Source organism: Corythoichthys intestinalis, chromosome 8 (genome assembly GCF_030265065.1).
Source record: "Corythoichthys intestinalis isolate RoL2023-P3 chromosome 8, ASM3026506v1, whole genome shotgun sequence".
In the NCBI taxonomy this organism is placed as follows: domain Eukaryota; kingdom Metazoa; phylum Chordata; class Actinopteri; order Syngnathiformes; family Syngnathidae; genus Corythoichthys; species Corythoichthys intestinalis.
The window spans coordinates 30,118,288-30,139,617 of record NC_080402.1 but is presented as its reverse complement, the minus strand read 5'-3'; the positions used below and the strand labels follow the sequence as shown (position 1 = coordinate 30,139,617).

General features: G+C 40.2%; 1 long non-coding RNA gene across 1 annotated transcript in view; it reads left to right on the top strand.

The window, feature by feature from the left end:
• LOC130920262 (uncharacterized) overlaps positions 1-21,330 on the top strand; it is a 115,385-nt gene that overhangs the window by 82,089 nt on the left and 11,966 nt on the right. Inside the window, exon 2 of the long non-coding RNA XR_009064128.1 lies at positions 19,821-20,030. This is a non-coding gene — a long non-coding RNA (uncharacterized LOC130920262). The remainder of the gene's footprint in view (positions 1-19,820; positions 20,031-21,330) is intronic.

Genomic DNA, 21,330 nt, shown 5'->3' with positions numbered 1-21,330 from the left:
TTTTTTTCAAAGACTCAGGCAGCTTATATAGCCACAATATTTGGCACACTTCGTCGAATTGGCCCAGTTAGAAGATTAATTTTGGTTTTGAATAAGGGCTTGGCTGCACAGCTCAGTAGTGGCTCCTTTTTTGTAGTACTCTCTCCAATAGGGGTTTTTATCTCTTGGGTGTGGGAATGTAAATAGGCGACTTTCGAGCATGTTAGGTTCTAATGAGATGATTAGAGAGGAGCATCTGCCACCACCCTGACCTGCACACAGTCCGAGTTGCGTGACGTCCGAGTTGCGCTAGATTGCGAGGGCCCGTTCAGTCCTGCTTGCAGGCCTAGTTATTATTATTATTATTATTCTTTTTTCAGGGCAAATGAAAATGGCCAATTTGGAGGCCTGAACATGCACGAAAAGTCACCAAAATTTGCACATACGTGCCGCTTCGCGTAAATTTCGATAATCTTGTGTCGTTTTGAAAAAATGTCAAAAAATGGCTCAGTGGCGCCCCCTTTACCCTTAAAATTTTCAAAAAGGCCTCTCCTCTCAGGTTTTCAACGTAGAGCAATGAAATTTGGGGAGTAGATACCTTATGCCTAACTGTTCAAAAAAGCCTCTTGCACCCATATTCCAAATCCAACAGGAAATCGGATATTTTGGATCAAATGTGAAATTTTTATCGGTTCACAGTTGGGGTTTACATTTGGAGGCCTGAACATGCACGAAAACTCACCAAAATTTGCACATACATGCAACTTTGCGTAAATTTTGATAATCTACAAAAAAATTTAACAAAATCGCTCAGTGGCGCCCCCTTGAAATTTTCAAAAAGGCCTTTCCTATTAGGTTTTTTCAACGTAGAACGATGAAATTTGGCGAGTCGATACATTGTGCAAAACTGCTCCAAAAAGTCTCTTGCACCCATATTCCAAATCCAACAGGAAGTCGGAAATTTTGGATCAAATGTGAAATTTTATCGATTTACATTTGAGACCTTGTCGCTGAAGAAAATAGTTGGATCGTCTTCAAAATTGGTCAGAGTATTCAGGAGACATATGAGATCTTAAGTTTTCAAAATGGTGTGTTTTCACTCAAGGGTCGGGCCTGGGCGTGGTCCCAAAGTCGGCCATTTTTGGGCAAAATACCAAATTCAGAAAATGATTAAAAACTCCGTGATACAACGTTCAATCTTTTTCATTTCTGGCATGTATATGAGATATCCCAGCCTGAACACGACTGCATTGAAATATTACCCATTAGGCCTGGCGCCCCCTAGTGGGAACAGGAAATGGCCTTCTTTACGAGACAGGCTCCTCCTCCAAGGGAAAAAAAACTATTGACCTCAAACCTGTTTCAGGGGAGCCTCAAGACATGTGTTCAGGTCCCTGATAAAAAATATTGAGGTTTCGTTGAAGCGGAGAGGTCCAAACTGGAAGTGAAAATGACCGTCAACAATTTGTCTCGCCAAAAATTTTGAACAGTCATAACTCGGCAGATATGCAACATATCTGCGCCAAACTTTCCGTGTTTGTTGAGAGTCATACCCTGAAGGTTCTTGTAGGGGTCATTTGCATCAACTCTACAGTGCCAACTAGTGGCGAAAGAAAGAAGTTTTAAAAAAGGCCTTTCCTATTGGGTTTTTTCAACATAGAGCAAGGAAATTTGGGGAGTAGATACCTTATGCAAAACTGCTCCAAAAAGTCTCTTGCACCCATATTCCAAATCCAACAGGAAATTGGGTATTTTGGATCGAATGTGAAATTTTCATGGGTTCACAGTAAGAGTTTACATTTGGAGGCTTGAATATGCATAAAAACTCACCAAAATTTGCACATACATGCGGCTTTGGATAACGTTCGATAATCTTGCAACGTTACGAAAAAATTTAACAAAATGGCTCAGTGGCGCCCCCTTGAAATTTTCAAAAAGGCCTCTCCATTTAGGTTTTTCTAACATAGAGTGATGAAATTTGGAGAGTCAAAACTTTGTGCAAAACTGCTCCAAAAAGTCTCTTGCACACACATTCCAAATCCTACAGGAAATCGGGTATTTTGGATTGAATGTGAAATTTTTATCGATTTACAGTGTGCACATTTTACACCTTGGCACCTAGGGAATTAGTTTGATCATTCTCAAAATTGGCGAGCCTGTTCATGAGGCATATGAAATCTTAAGTTATAAAAATGGTGTGTTTTCATTCACGGGCCTGACCTGGGCGGGGTGCCAAAGTCGGCCATTTTTTCGCCAAAACACCGAATTCGGAAAATGACTGATAACTCCCTCATACAACGTTCAATCTATTTTAAATCTGGCATGTGTGTGAGGTATACTAGCCTGAGCAGGACTGGATTGAAAATTTACCATTTGTGCCTGGCGCCTCCTAGTGGGAACAGGAAATGCCCTTTTTTACGGGACACACTCCTCCTCTAAAGGGAAAAAATCAATCTACCTCAAACCTGCAAAAGGGAAGCCTTAAGACCTGTGTTCAGGTGCCTGATGAAAAATATTGAAGTTTCGTTGAAGCGGAGGGGTCCAAACAGGAAAGTGAAAATGACTGTCAACAATTTTTCTCTCCAAAAACTTTGAACAGTCATAACTCGGCAGATATACAACATATCTGCGCCAAACTTCCCGTGCTTGTTGAGAGTCATACCCTGAAGGGCCTTGTAGGGGTCATTTGCATCAACCCTACAGCGCCAACTAGTGGCAATAGAAAGTCACTCGTTTTTCCAATACATGTCCAGTTCTTTTCAGGTTGGTCATTGTAGTTTCAAGACCTATTAAAATACTTATTTACGGCCCATGTCCACGTGTCTCTGTCTGTTGCCGTGACGACCCTTTGTTCGCCATTTAAAGGAAATATTTTTTTTCAGAGACTCAGGCAGCTTATAGAGCCACAATAGTTGGCACACTTGGTCGAATTGGCCCAGTTAGAAGATTAATTTTAGTTTTGAATAAGGGCTTGGCTGCACAGCTCAGTAGTGGCTCCTTTTTTGTAGTACTCTCTCCAATAGGGGTTTTTATCTCTTGGGTGTGGGAATGTAAATAGGCGACTTTCGAGCATGTTAGGTTCTAATGAGATGATTAGAGAGGAGGATCTGCCACCGCCCTGACCTGCACACAGTCCGAGTTGCGTGACGTCCGAGTTGCGCTAGATCGCGAGGGCCCGTTCAGTCCTGCTTGCAGGCCTAGTTATTATTATTATTATTATTATTCTTTTTTCAGGGCAAATGAAAATGGCCAATTTGGAGGCCTGAACATGCACGAAAAGTCACCAAAATTTGCACATACGTGCGGCTTTGCGTAAAATTCGATAATCTTGTGTCGTTTTGAAAAAATGTCAAAAAATGGCTCAGTGGCGCCCCCTTGACCCTTAAAATTTTCAAAAAGGCCTCTCCTCTCAGGTTTTCAACGTAGAGCAATGAAATTTGGGGAGTAGATACCTTATGCCTAACTGTTCAAAAAAGCCTCTTGCACCCATATTCCAAATCCAACAGGAAATCGGATATTTTGGATCAAATGTGAATTTTTTATCGGTTCACAGTTGGAGTTTACATTTGGAGGCCTGAACATGCACGAAAACTCACCAAAATTTGCACATACATGCAACTTTGCGTAAATTTTGATAATCTACAAAAAAAATTAACAAAATGGCTCAGTGGCGCCCCCTTGAAATTTTCAAAAAGGCCTTTCCTATTAGGTTTTTTCAACGTAGAACAATGAAATTTGGCGAGACGATACATTGTGCAAAACTGCTCCAAAAAGTCTCTTGCACCCATATTCCAAACCCAACAGGAAGCCGGAAATTTTGGATCAAATGTGAAATTTTATCGATTTACATTTGAGACCTTGTCGCTGAAGAAAATAGTTGGATCGTCTTCAAAATTGGTCAGACTATTCAGGAGACATATGAGATCTTAAGTTTTCAAAATGGTGAGTTTTCACTCAAGGGTGTGACCTGGGCGTGGTCCCAAAGTCGGCCATTTTTGGGCAAAATACCAAATTCAGAAAATGATTAAAAACTCCGTGATACAACGTTCAATCTTTTTCATTTCTAGCATGTATATGAGATATCCCAGCCTGAACACGACTGCATTGAAATATTACCCATTAGGCCTGGCGCCCCCTAGTGGGAACAGGAAATGGCCTTCTTTACGAGACAGGCTCCTCCTCCAAGGGAAAAAAATCTATTGACCTCAAACCTGTTTCAGGGGAGCCTCAAGACATGTGTTCAGGTGCCTGATGAAAAATATTGAGGTTTCATTGAAGCGGAGAGGTCCAAACTGGAAGTGAAAATGACCATCAACAATTTGTCTCGCCAAAAACTTTGAACAGTCATAACTCGGCAGATATACAACATATCTGAGCCAAACTTCCCGTGTTTGTTGAGAGTCATACCTTGAAGGTTCTTGTAGGGGTCATTTGCATCAACTCTACAGTGCCAACTAGTGGCGACAAAAAGAAGTTTTAAAAAAGGCCTTTCCTATTGGGTTTTTTCAACATAGAGCGAGGAAATTTGGGGAGTAGATACCTTATGCAAAACTGCTCCAAAAAGTCTCCTGCACCCGTATTCCAAATCCAACAGGAAATCGGGTATTTTGGATCGAATGTGAAATTTTTATCGGTTCACAGTAGGAGTTTACATTTGGAGGCTTGAATATGCACGAAAACTCACAAAAATTTGGACATAAATGCGGCTTTCCATAACGTTCAATAATCTTGCAACGTTACGAAAACATGTAACAAGATGGCTCAGTGGCGCCCCCTTGAAATTTTCAAAAAGGCCTCTCCATTTAGGTTTTTTCAACCTAGAGGGATGAAATTCGGAGAGTCGATACCTTGTACAAAAATGCTCCAAAAAGTCTCTTGCATGCATATTCCAAACCCAACAGGAAATCGGGTATTTTGGATTGAATGTGAAATTTTTATCGATTTACAGTGTGCACATTTTACACCTTGGCACCTAGGGAATTAGTTTGATCATTCTCAAAATTGGCGAGACTGTTCATGAGGCATATGAAATCTTAAGTTATCAAAATGGTGTGTTTTCATTCACGGGCCTGACCTGGGCGGGGTGCCAAAGTCGGCCATCTTTTCGTCAAAACACCGAATTCGGAAAATGACTGATAAATCCCTCATACAACGTTCAATCTATTTTAAATCTGGCATGTGTGTGAGGTATACCAGCCTGAGCAGGACTGGATTGAAAACTTACCATTTGTGCCTGGCGCCTCGTAGTGGGAACAGGAAGTGCCCTTTTTTACGGGACACACTCCTCCTCTAAAGGGAAAAAATCAATCTACCTCAAACCTGCATAAGGGAAGCCTTAAGACCTGTCTTCAGGTGCCTGATGAAAAATATTGAAGTTTTGTTGAAGCGGAGGGGTCCAAACAGGAAAGTGAAAATGACTGTCAACAATTTTTCTCTCCAAAAACTTTGAACAGTCATAACTCGGCAGATATACAACATATCTGCGCCAAACTTCCCGTGCTTGTTGAGAGTCATACCCTGAAGGGCCTTGTAGGGGTCATTTGCATCAACCCTACAGCGCCAACTAGTGGCAATAGAAAGTCACTCGTTTTTCCAATACATGTCCAGTTCTTTTCAGGTTGGTCATTGTAGTTTCAAGACCTATTAAAATACTTATTTACGGCCCATGTCCACGTGTCTCTGTCTGTTGCCGTGACGACCCTTTGTTCGCCATTTAAAGGAAAGATTTTTTTTCAGAGACTCAGGCAGCTTATAGAGCCACAATATTTGGCACACTTGGTCGAATTGGCCCATTTAGAATATTAATTTTGGTTTTGAATAAGGGCTTGGCTGCACAGCTCAGTAGTGGCTCCTTTTTTGTAGTACTCTCTCCAATAGGGGTTTTTATCTCTTGGGTGTGGGAATGTAAATAGGCGACTTTCGAGCATGTTAGGTTGTAATGAGATGATTAGAGAGGAGGATCTGCCACCACCCTGACCTGCACACAGTCCGAGTTGCGTGACGTCCGAGTTGCGCTAGATTGCGAGGGCCCGTTCAGTCCTGCTTGCAGGCCTAGTTATTATTAGGGCCCGAGCACTAGGCGTGCGAAGGCCCTATTGTAATGCAAAGGATTATTATTATTATTATTATTATTATTAGGGCCCGAGCACTAAGCGTGCGAAGGCCCTATTGTTTTGCAAAGGATTATTTTTTTTTTTATTTTTTTTTTTTTTTTTTTTTTTCAGGGCAAATGAAAACGGCCAATTTGGAGGCCTGAACATGCACGAAAAGTCACCAAAATTTGCACATACGTCCGAAAAATTGTAAAATTCGATAATTTTGCAACGTTGCAAAAAAATACAACAAAATGGCTCAGTGGCGCCCCCTTGAAATTTTAAAATTGGCCTATAACATTAGGGTATGTCAGCGTAGAGCAATGAAATTTGGGGGGTCTATACCTTGTCCAAAACCGCTCCAAAAAAGCATTTACACGCATATTCCAAACCCAACAGGAAATCGGTTATTTTGGCTCAAATATGAAATTTTTATCGATTCACAGGGTGCACATTTGAGACCTTTTCGCCGAGGGAGTTAGTTGGATCATCTTCAAAATTGGTGAGACTGTTCAGGAGACATATGAAATCTTAAGTTTTGAAAATGGTGCGTTTTCATTCACGGGTCTGACCTGGGCGTGGTGCCAAAGTCGACCATTTTTTCGGCAAAATGACAAATTCAGTAAATGACTAATAGTTCCTTGACACAACGTTCAATCTTTTTCATATTTGGCATGTATGTGTGGTATCCCACCCTTAACACGAGTGCATTGAAATATTACCCATTAGGTCTAGCGCCCCCTAGTGAGAACAGGAAATGCCTTTTTTTACGAGACAGGTTCCTCCTCCAAGGGAAAAAAATCTGTTGACCTCAAACCTGCATCAGGGGAGCCTTAAGACCTGTGTTCAGGTGCCTGATGAAAAATATTGAGGTTTCGTTGAGGCGGAGGGGTCCAAACAGGAAAGTGAAAATGAACGTCAACAATTTGTCACGCAAAAAACTTTGAACAGTCATAACTCGGCAGATATACAACATATCTGCGCCAAACTTCCCGTGTTTGTTGAGAGTCATACCCTGAATGTTCTTGTAGGGGTCATTTGCATCAACTCTACAGTGCCAACTAGTGGCGACAGAAAGAAGTTTTAAAAAAGGCCTTTCCTATTGGGTTTTTTCAACATAGAGCAAGGAAATTTGGGGAGTAGATACCTTATGCAAAACTGCTCCAAAAAGTCTCTTGCACCCGTATTCCAAATCCAACAGGAAATCGGGTATTTTGGATCGAATGTGAAATTTTCATGGGTTCACAGTAGGAGTTTACATTTGGAGGCTTGAATATGCACAAAAACTCGTAAAAATTTGCACATACATGCGGCTTTGGATAACGTTCGATAATCTTGCAATGTAACGAAAAAATGTAACAAAATGCCTCAGTGGCGCCCCCTTGAATTTTTCAAAAAGGCGTTTCCTATTAGGTTTTTTTAACATAGAGTGATGAAATTTGGGGAGTCGATACCTTGTGCAAAACTGCTCCAAAAAGTCTCTTGCACCCGTATTCCAAATCCAACAGGAAATCGGGTATTTTGGATCGAATGTGAAATTTTTATCGGTTCACAGTAGGAGTTTACATTTGGAGGCTTGAACATGCACGAAAACTCACAAAAATTTGGACATACATGCGGCTTTGCATAACGTTCAATAATCTTGCAACGTTACGAAAACATGTAACAAAATGGCTCACTGGCGCCCCCTTGAAATTTTCAAAAAGGCCTCTCTATTTAGGTTTTTTCAACGTAGAAGGATGAAATTCGGAGAGTCGATACCTTGTACAAAACTGCTCCAAAAAGTCTCTTGCATGTGTATTCCAAACCCAACAGGAAATCGGGTATTTTGGATTGAATATGAAATTTTTATCGATTTACAGTGTGCACATTTTACACCTTGGCATCTAGGGAATTAGTTTGATCATTCTCAAAATTGGCGAGACTGTTCATGAGGCACATGAAATCTTAAGTTATCAAAATGGTGTGTTTTCATTCACGGGCCTGACATGGGCGGGGTGCCAAAGTCGGCCATTTTTTCGCCAAAACACCGAATTCGGAAAATGACTGATAACTCCCTCATACAACCTTCAATCTATTTTAAATCTGGCATGTGTGTGAGGTATACCAGCCTGAGCAGGACTGGATTGAAAATTTACCATTTGTGCCTGGCGCCTCCTAGTGGGAACAGGAAATGCCCTTTTTTACTGGACACACTCCTCCTCTAAAGGGAAAAAATCAATCTACCTCAAACCTGCATAAGGGAAGCCTTAAGACCTGTCTTCAGGTGCCTGATGAAGAATATTGAAGTTTCGTTCAAGCGGAGGGGTCCAAACAGCAAAGTGAAAATGACTGTCATCAATTTTTCTCTCCAAAAACTTTGAACAGTCATAACTCGGCAGATATACAACATATCTGCGCCAAACTTCCCGTGCTTGTTGAGAGTCATACCCTGAAGGGCCTTGTAGGGGTCATTTGCATCAACCCTACAGCGCCAACTAGTGGCAATAGAAAGTCACTCGTTTTTCCAATACATGTCCAGTTCTTTTCAGGTTGGTCATTGTAGTTTCAAGACCTATTAAAATACTTATTTACGGCACATGTCCACGTGTCTCTATCTGTTGCCGTGACGACCCTTTGTTCGCCATTTAAAGGAAATATTTTTTTTCAGAGACTCAGGCAGCTTATAGAGCCACAATATTTGGCACACTTGGTCGAATTGGCCCAGTTAGAAGATTAATTTGGTTTTGAATAAGGGCTTGGCTGCACATCTCAGTAGTTGCTCCTTTTTTGTAGTACTCTCTCCAATAGGGTTTTTTATCTCTTGGGTGTGGTAATGTAAATAGGCGACTTTCGTGCATGTTAGGTTCTAATGAGATGATTAGAGAGGAGGATCTGCCACCACCCTGACCTGCACACAGTCCGAGTTGCGTGACGTCCGAGTTGCGCTAGATTGCGAGGGCCCGTTCAGTCCTGCTTGCAGGCCTAGTTATTATTATTATTATTCTTCTTTTTTCATGGCAAATGAAAATGGCCAATTTGGAGGCCTGAACATGCACGAAAAGTCACCAAAATTTGCACATACGTGCAGGTTCGCGTAAAATTTGATAATCTAGCGTCGTTTTCAAAAAATTTCAAAAAATGGCTCAGTGGCGCCCCCTTGACCCTTAAAATTTTCAAAAAGGCCTCTCCTCTTAGGTTTTCAACGTAGAGCGATGAAATTTGGGGAGTAGATACCTTATGCCTAACTGTTCAAAAAAGCCTCTTGCACCCATATTCCAAATCCGACAGGAAATCGGATATTTTGGATCAAATGTGAAATTTTTTCGGTTCACAGTTGGAGTTTACGTTTGGAGGCCTGAACATGCACGAAAACTCACCAAAATTTGCACATACATGCAACTTTGCGTAAATTTTGATAATCTACAAAAAAATTTAACAAAATCGCTCAGTGGCGCCCCCTTGAAATTTTCAAAAAGGCCTCTCCTATTAGGTTTTTTCAACGTAGAACGATGAAATTTGGTGAGTCGATACATTGCGTAAAACTGCTCCAAAAAGTCTCTTGCACCTATATTCCAAATCCAACAGGAAGTCGGAAATTTTGGATCAAATGTGAAATTTTATCGATTTACATTTGAGACCTTGTCGCTGAAGAAAATAGTTGGATCGTCTTCAAAATTGGTCAGACTATACAGGAGACATATGAGATCTTAAGTTTTCAAAATGGTGAGTTTTCATCCAACGGTCTGGCCTGGGCGTAGTCCCAAAATTGGCCATTTTTGGGCAAAACACCAAATTCAGAAAATGATTAAAAACTCCGTGATACAACATTCAGTCTTTTTCATTTCTAGCAAGTATATGAGATATCCCAGCCTGAACACGACTGCATTGAAATATTACCCATTAGGCTTGGCGCCCCCTAGTGGGAACAGGAAATGGCCTTCTTTACGAGACAGGCTCCTCCTCCAAGGGAAAAAAATCTATTGACCTCAAACCTGTTTCAGGGGAGCCTCAAGACATGTGTTCAGGTGCCTAATGAAAAATATTGAGGTTTTGTAGAAGCGGAGAGGTCCAAACTGGAAGTGAAAATGACCGTCAACAATTTGTCTCGCCAAAAACTTTGAACAGTCATAACTCGGCAGATATACAACATATCTGCGCCAAACTTCCCGTGTTTTTTGAGAGTCATACCCTGAAGGTTCGTGTAGGGGTCATTTGCATCAACTCTACAGTGCCAACTAGTGGCGACAGAAAGAAGTTTTAAAAAAGGCCTTTCCTATTGGGTTTTTCCAACATAGAGTGAGGAAATTTGGGGAGTTGATACCTTATGCAAAACTGCTCCAAAAAGTCTCTTGCACCCATTTTCCAAATCCAACAGGAAATCGGGTATTTTGGATCAAATGTGAAATTTTTATCGGTTAACAGTAGGAGTTTACATTTGGAGGCTTGAACATGCACGAAAACTCACAAAAATTTCGACATACATGCGGCTTTGCATAACGTTCAATAATCTTGCAACGTTACGAAAAAATGTAACAAAATGGCTCAGTGGCGCCCCCTTGAAATTTTCAAAAAGGCCTCTCCATTTAGGTTTTTTCAACGTAGATGGATGAAATTCGGAGAGTCAATACCTTGTACAAAACTGCTCCAAAAAGTCTCTTGCATGCGTATTCCAAACCCAACAGGAAATCGGGTATTTTGGATTGAATGTGAACTTTTTATCGATTTACAGTGTGCACATTTTACACCTTGGCACCTAGGGAATTAGTTTGATCATTCTCAAAATTGGTGAGACTGTTCATGAGGCATATGAAATCTTAAGTTATAAAAATGGTGTGTTTTCATTCAAGGGCCTGACCTGGGCGGGGCGCCAAATTCTTCCATTTTTTCGCCAAAACACCGAATTCGGAAAATGACTGATAACTCCCTCATACAACGTTCAATCTATTTTAAATCTGGCATGTGTGTGAGGTATACCAGCCTGAGCAGGACTGGATTGAAAATTTACCATTTGTGCCTGGCGCCTCCTAGTGGGAACAGGAAATGCCCTTTTTTACGGGACACACTCCTCCTCTAAAGGGAAAAAATCAATCGACCTCAAACCTGCATAAGGGAAACCTTAAGACCTGTCTTCAGGTGCCTGATGAAAAATATTGAAGTTTCGTTGAAGCGGAGGGGTCCAAACAGGAAAGTGAAAATGACTGTCAACAATTTTTCTCTCCAAAAACTTTGAACAGTCATAACTCGGCAGATATACAAGATATCTGCGCCAAACTTCCCGTGCTTGTTGAGAGTCATACCCTGAAGGGCCTTGTAGGGGTCATTTGCATCAACCCTACAGCGCCAACTAGTGGCGATAGAAAGTCACTCGTTTTTCCAAAACATGTCCAGTTCTTTTCATGTTGGTCATTGTAGTTTCAAGACCTATTAAAATACTTTTTTACGGCCCATGTCCACGTGTCTCTGTCTGTTGCCGTGACGACCCTTTGTTCGCCATTTAAAGGAAATATTTTTTTTCAGAGACTCAGGGAGCTTATAGAGCCACAATAGTTGGCACACTTGGTCGAATTGGCCCAGTTAGAAGATTAATTTTGGTTTTGAATAAGGGCTTGGCTGCACAGCTCAGTAGTGGCTCCTTTTTTGTAGTACTCTCTCCAATAGGGGTTTTTATCTCTTGGGTGTGGGAATGTAAATAGGCGACTTTCGAGCATGTTAGGTTCTAATGAGATGATTAGAGAGGATGATCTGCCACCACCCTGACCTGCACACAGTCCAAGTTGCGTGACGTCCGAGTTGCGCTAGATTGCGAGGGCCCGTTCAGTCCTGCTTGCAGGCCTAGTTATTATTATTATTCTTCTTTTTTCAGGGCAAATGAAAATGGCCAATTTGGAGGCCTGAACATGCACGAAAAGTCACCAAAATTTGCACAAACGTGCGGCTTTGCGTAAATTTCGATAATCTTGTGTCGTTTTGAAAAAATGTCAAAAAATGGCTCAGTGGCGCCCCCTTGATCCTTAAAATTTTCAAAAAGGCCTCTCCTCTCAGGTTTTCAACGTAGAGCAATGAAATTTGGGGAGTAGATACCTTATGCCTAACTGTTCAAAAAAGCCTCTTGCACCCATATTCCAAATCCAACAGGAAATCGGATATTTTGGATCAAATGTGAAATTTTTATCGGTTCACAGTTTGAGTTTACATTTGGAGGCCTGAACATGCACGAAAACTCACCAAAATTTGCACATACATGCAACTTTGCGTAAATTTTGATAATCTACAAAAAAATTTAACAAAATGGCTCAGTGGCGCCCCCTTGAAATTTTCAAAAAGGCCTTTCCTATTAGGTTTTTTCAACGTAGAACGATGAAATTTGGCAAGTCGATACATTGTGCAAAACTGCTCCAAAAAGTCTCTTGCACCCATATTCCAAACCCAACAGGAAGCCGGAAATTTTGGATCAAATGTGAAATTTTATCGATTTACATTTGAGACCTTGTCGCTGAAGAAAATAGTTGGATAGTCTTCAAAATTGGTCAGACTATTCAGGAGACATATGAGATCTTAAGTTTTCAAAATGGTGAGTTTTCACTCAAGGGTCTGACCTGGGCGTGGTCCCAAAGTCGGCCATTTTTGGGCAAAATACCAAATTCAGAAAATGATTAAAAACTCCGTGATACAACGTTCAATCTTTTTCATTTCTAGCATGTATATGAGATATCCCAGCCTGAACACGACTGCATTGAAATATTACCCATTAGGCCTGGCGCCCCCTAGTGGGAACAGGAAATGGCCTTCTTTACGAGACAGGCTCGTCCTCCAAGGGAAAAAAATCTATTGACCTCAAACCTGTTTCAGGGGAGCCTCAAGACATGTGTTCAGGTCCCTGATGAAAAATATTGAGGTTTCGTTGAAGCGGAGAGGTCCAAACTGGAAGTGAAAATGACCGTCAACAATTTGTCTCGCCAAAAATTTTGAACAGTCATAACTCGGCAGATATGCAACATATCTGCGCCAAACTTTCCGTGTTTGTTGAGAGTCATACCCTGAAGGTTCTTGTAGGGGTCATTTGCATCAACTCTACAGTGCCAACTAGTGGCGACAGAAAGAAGTTTTAAAAAAGGCCTTTCCTATTGGGTTTTTTCAACATAGAGCAAGGAAATTTGGGGAGTAGATACCTTATGCAAAACTGCTCCAAAAAGTCTCTTGCACCCATATTCCAAATCCAACAGGAAATCGGGTATTTTGGATCGAATGTGAAATTTTCATGGGTTCACAGTAAGAGTTTACATTTGGAGGCTTGAATATGCATAAAAACTCACCAAAATTTGCACATACATGCGGCTTTGGATAACGTTCGATAATCTTGCAACGTTACGAAACAATTTAAGAAAATGGCTCAGTGGCGCCCCCTTGAAATTTTCAAAAAGGCCTCTCCATTTAGGTTTTTCTAACATAGAGTGATGAAATTTGGAGAGTCAAAACTTTGTGCAAAACTGCTCCAAAAAGTCTCTTGCACACACATTCCAAATCCTACAGGAAATCGGGTATTTTGGATTGAATGTGAACTTTTTATCGATTTACAGTGTGCACATTTTACACCTTGGCACCTAGGGAATTAGTTTGATCATTCTCAAAATTGGCGAGACTGTTCATGAGGCATATGAAATCTTAAGTTATAAAAATGGTGTGTTTTCATTCACGGGCCTGACCTGGGCGGGGCGCCAAATTCTTCCATTTTTTCGCCAAAACACCAAATTCGGAAAATGACTGATAACACCCTCATACAATGTTAAATCTATTTTAAATCTGGCATGTGTGTGAGGTATACCAGCCTGAGCAGGACTGGATTGAAAATTTACCATTTGTGCCTGGCGCCTCCTAGTGGAAACAGGAAATGCCCTTTTTTACGGGACACACTCCTCCTCTAAAGGGAAAAAAACAATCTACCTCAAACCTGCATAAGGGAAGCCTTAAGACCTGTCTTCAGGTGCCTGATGAAAAATATTGAAGTTTCGTTGAAGCGGAGGGGTCCAAACAGGAAAGTGAAAATGACTGTCAACAATTTTTCTCTCCAAAAACTTTGAACAATCATAACTAGGCAGATATAGAACATATCTGCGCCAAACTTCCCGTGCTTGTTGAGAGTCATACCCTGAAGGAACTTGTAGGGGTCATTTGCATCAACCCTACAGCGCCAACTAGTGGCGATAGGAAGTCACTCGTTTATCCAAAACATGTCCAGTTCTTTTCATGTTGGTCATTGTAGTTTCAAGACCTATTAAAATACTTTTTTACGGCCCATGTCCACGTGTCTCTGTCTGTTGCCGTGACGACCCTTTGTTCGCCATTTAAAGGAAAATTTTTTTTTCAGAGACTCAGGCAGCTTATAGAGCCACAATATTTGGCACACTTGGTCGAATTGGCCAAGTTAGAAGATTAATTTTGGTTTTGAATAAGGGCTTGGCTGCACAGCTCAGTAGTGGCTCCTTTTTTGTAGTACTCTCTCCAATAGGGGTTTTTATCTCTTGGGTGTGGGAATGTAATTAGGCGACTTTCGAGCATGTTAGGTTCTAATGAGATGATTAGAGAGGAGGATCTGCCACCACCCTGACCTGCACACAGTCCGAGTTGCGTGACGTCCGAGTTGCGCTAGATTGCGAGGGCCCGTTCAGTCCTGCTTGCAGGCCTAGTTAGCTATTGTTTCTCTTGATGCATGACGTCGTTGGCCTTACTCGGAAATATGTCAAGGCAACTGAGTGTTTGCCTGGCACGGCCAAACTGTTCTCCCTGTATTTTTCAAACACTGAGAGAAAAGTCTGGGACACAGCCTCTCGAGTAGGTACAAAATCAATCGACAAATCAGATTTGTTTATTTGCGTGACGTGTTCTTCACGAGCAACGTCACTGTTGCGCGCCGAAAGTCGTCTCTGCAACAACACGGATGGCGAACGGCAGAGCCGAGAATATGCTCCAATCCGCGGTAAATTCAGTTTTAAATGAGCTAAAACACATCGACACGAGACATTGACAACAGTCTGTCTCGCGCTAGCCATGTTGAATAAACTCCGTTCTCCTCGGTATGTTTACTTCCGCGCGCAAGTCCCTCGTCCTGCCCTCGTCGCTTTGCTAACGGCACGTCTGCCCGTCGCTGATTGGTGCACTCCGCTGTCTGTTTGCCTCTTGTTAAGCTTGTTCGGACAGAATATTAATTAAAAATGAATGAAAACTAAATACTAATGAATATGGAATTATTATCATTTTAAAAATGTAAGTGACGGGTAAAAATAGATTATGACCGGATTTTTATGACACTGTCAGTCAAAATGACAGACAACGAAAAAGTCTAGCGCAACCTCTGCTCAAAGTGTAAAAAAGTAAAATAAAGTAAACATTTGTAAAAGGTATTAACTCATAGACTTCATCAGTTGGCAAGACAGCTCCCACAAACATTGAACCATGCCTTCCTGTTGGGGGCCGACCCAGGCAGAGCGTTTGGCTTTCACTTTGATCAACTCAAACACACGCTGTGTTGAAACGCTGGATTTAGGTGGAAAAAGGATGAATGTTTTACAAGGAGGATTCAAGGTAATTATTATAGAAAATGTCCCCATGCACGCACTTTAGCTTGAAATATTTACGTGGAATGATAACTGCCTGTTTTTTTTTTTTTTTTTGCTTTTAACCAAGAATCTAGACTGTTCTATGTTCATATCTATTGAAATTCCAGGATGTACGCATTTATTTACAAGAATTTTCAACTAAAAAGCTTTGTTTTGTGATGGCCGCCATGTTCTGTCCATACACAGTAGCGTAACTTTACAGTCAAATGACCATGTAATTTTCGGCCAACTGCCTGTTTTTTGGGGCAAAAAAGTAATAATTTAGACATTAGACGCAAAAAACACTTTTTAAGTGTTAACGTTTCGATCTAAAGAGGACAAGGGCCAGATAGCCGGCAAGACGTGCTGAGGCAATAGAAACATCGGAATTCAACCCAAATAAGTTGAAGGTGATTCTGCTTGCTTTCCTCAAGTATTAAGTTTCTAATGTTAGTGATTTATTAGCTGTTGAAAACTTGCGCTAAATTAAAAAAAAAAAAAAAAAAGGTGCTATTTTGGGCAAAAACTTATTCATTTTACTCATTTTATTGCTATTGATCCTGAAAATATAGGTGATTACCTCTGTATTTGGTGATTTTTGTACATCTAGCGTGAAATTTAAGAATTTCATAGCCATTTTAAGTTTTGTTATACTTGTGTAGAAAAAAAAATCGGGATTTATTAGGGAACGACTTTGAATTTTTTTTAATGCCGCTGCTCATGGAGGTGCCTGTTTTGGTTTTAGGTGGCTAGCGGCTTTGGTTTTGAAAATATTTGAATTTTAAGTTTTTGAAAATAGGCCCCCTATGGATCGGCCCCAAGCCCCGTTAACTGACAGTGAAGTCTATGTATTAACTATTAACTTAATACTATTAACGATATATTATGTGATAGAGCATAACAAATGCTAATTTCCCTACTGCTTTTCAAAATATCCACAGGAAATTGGCAACTTACAGGTGTCCGATAAATGATAAAGATTCCCTTTTGCTGATTTTGCTCGATTTTGCTGGTTTCAAGGTATACAGTGCTATGAAAACGTCAAGGTTACCACAAACCACAAAAAAATTCAGTCATATTCCGTATTAGCTATGTTTTATGTCCCAAAAATGCATGGCGAAATTCCTCACTTGCAGCTGCAAGGCTCAACCCTCCCCCACCGGTTGTTGCTCAGTGTCAGTGAGTCATCTGTGCTACACGATGGCTGGAGGAGGTGAAACCCCTGAACTTTTTCCCCCTTCGAAGAAAACGAAACCACCGTTATGGGAATACTTCGGCTACAGAAAAGTAGGACGCTTAGCAGCTTAGAGGAGGAGGGTCAACTGACATGTAAAACATGTTTGCGGGGGGTGGCCGCCGAGGAGGCAATGCCTCCAATATGATTTCACATTTATACAAAATTAAAGGTTAGTAAATACTAGGGTTGTTCCGATCATGTTTTTTTGCTCCCGATCCGATCGTTTTAGTTTGAGTATCTGCCGTTCCCGATATTTCCCGATCCGATTGCTTTTTTTTTGTGCTCCCGATTCAATTCCAATCATTCCCGATAATTTTTCCTGATCATATACATTTGGCAATGCATTAAGAAAAAAATGAATAAAACTCAGACTAATATATACATTCAACATACAGTACATAAGTACTGTATTTGTTTATTATGACAATAAATCCTCAAGATGGCATTTACATTATTAACATTCTTTCTGTGAGAGGGATCCACGGATAGAAAGACTTTTAATTCTTAAAGGATAAATGTGACTTTGTATATAGTGACTAAATATTGCCATCTAGTGTATTTGTTGAGCTTTCAGTAAATGATACTGCAGCCATTTAACTTCTGCCCAAATGCATGATGGGAAGTGCAACCATGAATTGATATATCTTCTCTGCGTTGGGAAAGAACATAGGGTGTTAAGAAAATGATCAACTACTACCTTTCTTCCCCACATTGCCTCCCACGTTATTTTTAATTGTGGAGAGAGGTATTGTAAGGCTTTAGCCACATAAAAAATGCCTTCAAAGGCTGTCAAAATTCTCTCTACTCATTATACGCTGCCTTTTAGCGTTATCTATAGGTAAAACAGCGTCTTTATAGATTGAACACGACAATGCGTGAGTGGGTCGTGCAGCGCATGCATTAATTACTTAACGTGATTAATTTTAAAAAATTAATTACCACCGTTAATGAAATAAATTTTATAGCCCTACTTTAAGCCAAAACTACTCTGGATGACTGTAAGACATTTTGTCTGTAACGTTAAATACAATTAGAAAATGATTTAAATTAAAAAATATATATATATATATATTAAAAAAAGGCATGTCCGATATTTTTTTGCCGATTCCGATACTTTGAAAATGACGTGATCGGATCCGATCGATCGGCATCCCGATCAATCGGGACATCTTTAGTAAACACTGTCATGAACGTTTCCCACCAGCTACAAGCGCTAACTCCAGCATGTTTAGTGTGTCTAGCATTGGTAAAACGTCTTATTTTTTCTCTGGCAACTGTCTGTTTTGAGAAAGAGAGTGTCATACACATTTGCTTTTTATGGACAATTATAAAATTATTTTTTTTCCCATGGAAATAATGTTGAGCTGTGGTTGTGGGTTTAGGCTCACCTAAAGGACTGCATTTATAGTGTTTTAATTTTATTTAGAATATTTGTTATTTTTTGCAATTTTTTATTTTTTTTCTCTCTGGCAACTGTCTGTGTTTAGAGAGAGTGTGTGTGTGTGTGTGCAACGCCTATCAAAAAGTATGGCATCACCAGTCTCGGACGAACACTCACTTAGACATTTGATCATGTAGAACAAACTCAGATAAAAAGCTTGAAAAAATAATGAATGAGTTCAAAAGCATAGGCTTTTTGAGAATTTGACTTCTGGGGGAGCGGGGGCACCACATGTTGATGACCTCAAAACGCAGTGTCAGCCATAAGATTAACTTACAAGAATATTTATAATAATAAGTTGACAATGAGCACCCCCCCCCCCCATCATTCTTGAGGGGAATTCTAAATCAGGCTGCTTAGGCAATACTTTTCGCCAAGATCGTCATCCACTGAATATGGTACGCCCGCCGGTGTCATTCCAATGTAGTTACCCCAGTCAAAAATTGTGACGTGAAAGCTATTTTTCTTTGATTTTTTTTTTTTGATTGGGGTCGGTTTTTTTTGTTTGTTTTTTGATTGAAGCAACTTTTTTGATTGAAGTGATGTTGATTTGTGTTTGGGCCACATTTTAGCTAGGACGTTTTTGTCTTTATTACTCAATCAAAAAATAAGTTGCTTCAAAAATTATATATGTTCAAAAAGAAAAATCACTTCAATCAAAAAAAGAAAACATTTCAATCATAGAAAAAATTTTTGGATGCGAAAAATATTTGAGATTGAAAAATTTGCATTTGAACATTTAATTTTTATTTGAAAAAGTTTTCTTTGATTGAAGCAATCCTTTTTGTGTTTGGGCCATATTTTGACCTAATATAAAAAAAAAGTTTTTTTTTTGTTCATTTCATTCATTTTTGTTGCAGTTTTATGGCTTTACAGGTTTTCTATATATAGAAAAGTCAATTTCACACAATGACACTTTTCGGCCACTAGGGGCGCCCCCCCCCTTAAAATCCGCTTATGTTCAAAAGTGCAACTCTTTAGCCTTCATAAACACTAAAAGAAATGAATAAAAAACATTGTAGGGGTCAGTAAATGTTAATTTTATAGAGCAAGTTCAGGGAAATATATATGGAATCACTCCATTTTGAGGAAAAAAATATGGAATCATGAGAAACAAACAAAGAAATAATAATCAAAACACATCTCTAGTATTTAGTAGCACCACCTCTGGTTTTTATGACAGCTTGCAGTCTCCGAGGCATGGACTTGATGAGTATTCTTTATCAATTTGGTGCCAACTCTCTTTGATTGCAGTTGGCAGATCATCCTTGCAGGTCGGAGCCTTCCTGTGGACCATTTTTTTTTCAATTTCCACCACAGGTTATCAATAGGGTTGAGATTTGGGCTATTTGCAGGTCTTTCTCCAAGGAATGCTTTAACAGTTTTAGCTCTGTGGCATGATGCACTGTCATCTTCGAAAATGACAAACATATTTTTAATTGAAGGAATAAGAAAGCTGTCTAAAATTATAATGTAAACTTGTGCATTTATTGAAGATTTAACCACAGCCATCTCCCCGGTGCCTTTGCCTGACATGCAGCTCCAAATCATCAAGGACTGAGGGAATATTGATGTCTTCTTCAGGCAGTCATCTTTGTAAATCTCACTGGAACAGCACCAAACAAAAGTTCCAGCATCATCATTGTGTCAAGAGTCAAGAATCTGCATTGGACAAAGTGTCAAGTCAAGAATCTGCATTGGACAAGGTGATAATAATGTTGAGCTGTGGCTTTAGGTTTAGGCTAACCGAAAGGACTGCATTTATTTTATTTAGAATATATATATATTTTTTTAACTTAACATTGTACATGTTTCAATTTGCCAATATGTTTTGAGAAATAAAAATCCTGTTCAATGGAAAAAAGTTCTTTTTTTACTGCTGTAATTGCAATACCGTGATATTTGGCTTAAGGTAATCATATCGTCAGAATATCATACCGGTACATGCCTAGCCCGTAACCACATCAAATGCATGTTGTCACCAGTGGAAGGTATTATGTGGGGCATCAATCAAGTGCAAAAGCACGATACTGCAGCCTCCCACTATGAGGACCTTCAGCCAAGCTGCTTGGGAGCCCCCTCTGAGACCTTTTCAGACCTGCAGCTCTCCCTCTTTCTGCCTGGAGAGAGGCTTCGGCTTGCACTCGTTTATGGTCGCCCAAGCTCCCGACACGCACGCTAACACAAAGACTCTTACATATGCGCAGTTACACAGACTGTCAGGCATGCTGGGACACGAGCGGGTCGAGCATATGTGTAACACTTTGCGCTATCACACTCTCAAACTGTTGAGTCTGGCAATTAAAAAATAAAACTAGGCGGGGGTGACCATTAAATGTGACCTAAACATTTCTGTAGGTGCGATGATGAGTGCTGAAGTTCTGTTTCCATGGTCTGGTTTAAGGTCAGGGCCTCGCAGCTGCTATGTCAGCTAAGGGCAGCAACCCTGAAAGTTATATGTAACCTTTTAACATTCTTGACTGTCACACATGTAGAAAGAGAACCACGGAGTAATCAATCAAAAGTGGGAAAAACTCACCCTTTGACGGTGGAAGCACTGTGTTTGAGTGCGGTGATTTTCAACAACTATTGGTGTCTACTGAGACATCACCAGATGGGAACATGGGAAATATCCCTTTCAGTTTTGGTCATTTGTTAAAACTGTTAGCATTAGTGAAATGATCTGGTTGTTTGCAGGTCCTTCCTGTGTTGGTGTGGGTTTGAAATAGGGTGGGGTGATTTTGAGAATGAGATCTCGAGAAGATGAGATTCCTCACAGTAGTGAAAATGGCCTTCTTTTGAGATTTGTTGACATTATGGAATTTAAAATCAAAATATTTTTTTAAATGGTACATTTGGCCAACTTCGTCATCTATGCACTATTCTGGAAAAAAATAATGACATTTGGCACTTCACATTCAGTTTTATTCACAATTTGTATGTGTCCCAACATTTTTGGAATCCGCTTTGTTAGCCTCCTAAAACAATTAATATTCACATGAAAAT